The sequence below is a fragment of the Pseudorca crassidens genome, chromosome 1 (genome assembly GCF_039906515.1).
Source record: "Pseudorca crassidens isolate mPseCra1 chromosome 1, mPseCra1.hap1, whole genome shotgun sequence".
NCBI classification, from domain to species: domain Eukaryota; kingdom Metazoa; phylum Chordata; class Mammalia; order Artiodactyla; family Delphinidae; genus Pseudorca; species Pseudorca crassidens.
The window spans coordinates 134,193,642-134,199,465 of record NC_090296.1 but is presented as its reverse complement, the minus strand read 5'-3'; the positions used below and the strand labels follow the sequence as shown (position 1 = coordinate 134,199,465).

General features: G+C 37.7%; 1 pseudogene; it reads right to left on the bottom strand.

Moving 5' to 3' along the window:
* Positions 1-2,525: 2,525 nt before the first annotated feature.
* On the bottom strand, positions 2,526-4,992 carry LOC137201542 (heterogeneous nuclear ribonucleoprotein R pseudogene; annotated as a pseudogene).
* Between the last annotated feature and the right edge of the window lie 832 nt (positions 4,993-5,824).

Sequence of the window (5,824 nt, the reverse complement as noted above, 5' to 3'; positions counted from 1 at the left end):
TCATTATTTAAAATACTTGCCTTTAAAATATTCCCAGCAGATGTTTATGTAGAGGAAATGCTGGATCTTTCTTGGCAAGACAGAGAAGTGACATTTCTTGAGGGTTCTAGTTGAAAAATTTGTCTTTGGCATCATGTCTTTAAACACCTGCAAAAACAAAATAATCTTTATTATCCTGCTAACTTGGAGAAAAGCAAAGTACACAGTCCCCTAACCTTTGAAACACTTTGATGGAGTGACAAATAAAAAATTTCCAACATTATTTTTCCTTCAGTAGAATTTCTCTGTGACTTCTGAATGCCAGTCAGAGAACTCTCTTCTTTAAACATTAATAACTTACTTGATTAATGAGAAAAAAGCTAGCAAACACAAACCTAAAATTTGTTTCCTCTCTAAGTTCTGATTTTCTACTTTTTTCCCTCTATGCATACTATAATTTTGAGTCCAACACCCATTGGAAGATTAAAATACAGTGAAAAAAATTCTACTACACTAGTTGAGGGAAACATGTGCCATATTTTCTAATACTCAGGGTGTAATTTTGTTTTCATTTGAATTTTTTCTTCATTCCTTGTAACTTCAAAGACTTTGTTTTTCTTTTTTTAAAGCAATATCAATAAATAGTAAATCCAGCTTCTGAGAACTCAGCTGAGTTAATTGAGTGCTAACTAAACAAGAACTAGGCACAGTGGTCAAAGCTCAAAATGATTTTTTGCTTCTTATAAAATAATCTTTTAAACAAATAATCCCATCTATCAAGAAATTCTTTTCTATTTGTTTTTATTATTTTTCCCTTTCTGGTGTTATATTCAAAGTTTGTCAAGGTTTCACTCTACACTGTCCCCTTTCTCCTATATTTTTCCCTCCATGACTTCCTCTAGGAAGAGTTTTCTGGACTGACATCCACTAGTGGAATGATTCCCAACTCTGCAGTTTGACCCAAGGACTTCAAGGTGCTTCTTAGGTAAGGTAAGGTGAGATCCAAGGTTTCTTTATGAAAACTTGAATTTTCCTACACTTTTAAAGTCTTCCTATAGTCATAAAGTCTGAATCAATTGCGAGGAACTATAAGCAGAGTAAACTTTACTAGAACTCATAAATAGATAGTATAAGGTTTAGTATGTGAATCCCTTTACTAACTATCCTATTTAATTCTATGTTTGGCATCAAAAGACAGAAGATAAATGCTTCATTTGTTTAATTGAAGTGTGTGTCAAAGTAAAATTTCTAAATTTTTGATTCATTATCTCAATGGGCAATATTAATAGTAAAATAATTTTTTCAGTGCTTTCATTTAGAAATCTGTATCTGTCTGTCTGTGTCCGCATCTGTGTTTAACTTATAAAGCTAATGGAAAAGACACTACATTAAATTTAGAAAATAGAGAAAAGATAAAGAATAAATTTTTCTTCTCTCATCAACCAGAGGTAACTTCTGTTAATAGGTTAACATGCCTCCATCTAACATTTCAAAGCATATATAAATAAAACAGTATCATGATCTCAATTTTGCATTATATACATATGAAAAATCAAGATCATGATGGCTCTTTATTTAAAACTATATTAGGATAATTTTTTTGTATCAGAAAAATATTCCTTAAAAAGATCTGTCTTTCTTTGTTACATGAAACTAATCATACTTTTCTACGTGTAAATTGCTAACAATATTTTGCTCTTATAAGATTGACACCATAATAAACATTCTATGTACAAAGTTTGTAAACATACTGCTTATCTCTAGAAGGTAGATTTATAGAAATGAAATTAATAAATGAAAATACATATATATTCTTGACTCTTGACAATAGTTTGACAAATTGCTTTCAAGATATTTCTGATATTTACACTTTCACCTATAGAGAATGACACAATTCATCAGAACCAAATCTGGCCAAATTTAATTGAATAGTTTTATTAATTGTTAGGACAAAAAACAAACCCCAATATTGCACTATTCTTTTTTGTTTTGAAGATTTTATTTATTATTTATTTATTTTATTTATTTATTTTTGGTTGCTTTGGGTCTTAGTTGAAGCATATGGGATCTTCGTTGAGGCATATGCTATCTTTCATTGCAGCACGCAGGCTTCGCTCTAGTTGTGGCATGCGGGTTTTCTCTTCTCTAGTTGTGGCACGCAGGCTCCAGGGCATGTGAGCCCTGTATTTGTGGCACTCAGGCTCTCTAGTTAAGGTGCGCAAGCTCAGTAGTTGTGGCGCATGGGTTTAGTTGCCCCGTGGCATGTGGGATCTTAGTTCCCTGACCGGGGATCCAACCCACATCCGTCCACTGCATTGTAAGGCAGATTCTTTAGCCCTGGACCACCAGGGAAGTCCTCTTAAATTTTCTCTTTATTGTTAGGGTGAAAGTATCTTCATTCAATGTTTGCGTATTGAAGAGTTATGGCCTTGCCTATGTAAATTTTTGTTAAAATTTTTTGTATATTTAAATGGAATGGTGAATGTCTTACTCATTGGTTTTTAAGTCTTTAAGCATAAATGGTAATAATTCTTTGTCTTTTTTTTTCAATACAAGAAAACTTAAATTTGTTTGCTTTAATTTCTTAAAACTACTAAGACAAAGCACTAGCTTGTATTTTTATTTACAGCATACTCCATACTGCTAGGTAATCTATCCCAAATCCAAAAAATGAAGCTGTCCAAAACCAAAGGTTCTGCAAAATCATGATTTAACAGTGTGCTCAGCTTGTTTTCAAGCTAAAATGAAGCCTGAAAGGATAAAAGCATTGTAACTCCCAGAATAAGGGAACTCTGCAAGCCCAATAATATCCAAGAGCATTTATGAAAAGAGGAAAAAATAAAAAGACTTGCATACATACACAATAGTGATTTCTTCAGCCCAATACAAATGGCAGCAAATTGCTACTTAAAGATGAAACAGATAAGCCAATTTTTTTTTGAAGGATGTAGATCTAGAGCCAATCATATCTTGCCAGTATCATTTTCAAGCCCTCACTTGTCTATTTCCACTGTTGCCCATAACTATCCTGATAAAATTCCTGGTTGTCATTATTGTAACCATAGCTACCAGAATAGTCACCACTTTGCTGAAGCGGCTGTTGAGCGATGGGTTGGGAACCCCAGTTCTGTTGGTTGTTGGTCTGACGACACTTGGAATCAGGTTGGTTGTACCCATCTGCCTTTCTCTTGCCTTCTACATTGCCCCCACGGTTGCCCCGAGATCCACGGGAACCACGGCATCTCTGCTGTTGTGCAGGACCCCCTCTGCCACCCCTAGAGCCTCTTGGTGGTCCCAAAGGTGGTCCCCTTTGTGAATAGCCAGCTCTACCTCTTGGAGGTGGTGCTCTCCGCCCCCTTGGTGGTGGTGGAGCACCTCGTCCTCCCCTTCCTCCTCCTCTTCCTCTTACTGCACAGCCATCATCATAGCCGTCGTAGGGATCTTCATAGCCTCCACGATAGTCGTGATAATCATAACCATAGTAATCATCATAGTAATCTTCATAGCCATAGTAATCTGGAGGGTAGCCATATCCACCTGTCCCCCCACCATGACCCCGACCTCTAATTGGAGGTGGCATACAAGGAGGAGGGTGATAGTAATAAGCTTCATAACGCAGTGCTTCTGGAGGCTTGTCTAGCAGCTTGGCGCTCTTTCCTTTTCTTGTCCGGTGGCTTGGCTAAGACTCAATTTCTTCCCCTTCTATTTCTTTGCCATTCATTTCATCCATGGCCTTAACAGCTGCTCCTCTGTCTTCGAAATGAACAAATGCATAATCTTTCAACTTCTTCACTCTTTCAAGTTTTCCGAATTCAGAAAACGACTTTTCCAATATTTCTTCTGTCACTGTAGTACCCAAGTTTCTCAAAAATAAAACTTTCACCTTAGCCATGACTTCTGGATCTGGTTCTTCCACAGGGTCAGCCCATTAAACTGTAACTACATTTCCCCATACTTTTACTTTTCCACTCATCAGCCGGCGTCTGGCTTGTGCTGCTGGCTTGTGATCCTCATACTCAAGGAAGCAGAACCCCCGATTCTTTTTGTCATCGGGTTGATGATAGAGAATAACATCCACCAAACCCTCTGTAACTTTACTGAATTCTTCCAGAATGTTTTCTTTAGTCCTATTCTTCAGAATTGATCCAACAAAAAGCCTGTTGTTTGCCACAGAAATCCACGCTCCAAGGTGTTTACCAGGGCGAATTTCATAGCTGTCACACAGTTTAACAGCTTCCGGTGCAGCTTCCTTTCCACAGAAGGTGATAAATGCATACCCTCTGTTCTGACCAGACAGTGGATCCATCATCGTAAGATGTAGATCCCAAATGGGACCAGCCTTTTCAAAAAGGGGCACCAACTCATCCTCATATAAATCTCTTGGTATTTTACCTACAAAGACTTCTGTTCCAATTCCAGGTTGCATGCCAGAGTACACACTGTCTGGTGGAGGACCACGGTACTTCCTCTGTCCTGTGGTTACATCCAGGGTATTACCAGTCCTCTCAAGCAAGGCCTTGATCTTTGCTTCATTGGGTCCCTTTGTAGACTCTTGCACCTTGCTCCCCTGTTTCTCCCTTTGCCTGTAGGTCTTCATAACGCCACATAAAAATGAACTTTTGTTCTGAACATGTGATAAGTCACTTTCCTTGAACTGCTGTAGTACAGACAGAGCTCCTTCTTCATTAAATTTCCTGAGAGCATCAATGGCACTTTCATGAAGATCGACATAAGCTACCAATCCTGTCTGAAATATTTCATCAAGTCTTTCTGCCACCTTCTGTGGGAGGCCTGCATTCATCAGTGTCTTGTAGTGTTCTGTGTGAGTTACACTGGAAGTATCCATTGGTTCTTCCTTTTCTTTTAACTGTACCGCATTACCATTCACCTGATTAGCCATTTTATTATGCTGCGGGGCAGAGCTGGGGCCGGTGGCTGGGCCTATGAGAATCAGTGTGAGGCACTTTGAAAACGACTAGAAATGGCACGCGCGCCACCCCTTTCCCCCATCATGGACAGAGATTCGATCTCCTCTTTGTCTTTTTAATTTGTTGTAAATACATTTCCAATTTTTTTTTTTTTTTTTCTTCTTGCGGTACGCGGGCCTCTCACTGCTGTGGCCTCTCCCACTGCGGAGCACAGGCTCCGGACGCGCAGGCTCAGTGGCCATGGCTCATGGGCCCAGCTGCTCTGCGGCATGTGGGATCTTCCCGGACGGGGCATGAACCCGTGTCCCCTGCATCGGCAGGCGGACTCTCAACCACTGCGCCACCAGGGAAGGCCTCCAATTTTTTTTTATTTTTAGCTTTTCCTTAGGGTTACATGAAGTATAAAAATCTTATATATTGATATCTATCTGTACTTTTCCCATTACTTTTATACCTTAGCAATTCCTTCTCCATTCTGGGATTAAGTAACATAATTGCATAATTGTCCTGAGTTTAATGGAAAAATTATTTTATGCATGACTGTAATACAAATATTTAACTTACTTTTTAAAAAAAGTAGTTGATTTTCACATGATGATTTATTGAACCATTGATCACTTTCCATGTCTTTGAAATGCTTTCATTATCATATTGTTGGTTGAAACACAAACACACTGAAAAACATTTACTTTAGAATCATAAATGTTTTTTCTTTAATAATTCCATAAGTATATCCCCAAGTAACTTCCTTTTTAATTATTGTAGCTTTATGTTTTAATATAATTATAAAGTAAGTACGCCTTGACTAATGCATATTTTCAAGTATGTCTTACTATTCTCATCTATTTATTCTTCTAGATTAATCTTAGAATAATTTTACAAGTTTTAGAGCATTTCATTGGAATTTGTACTAACCA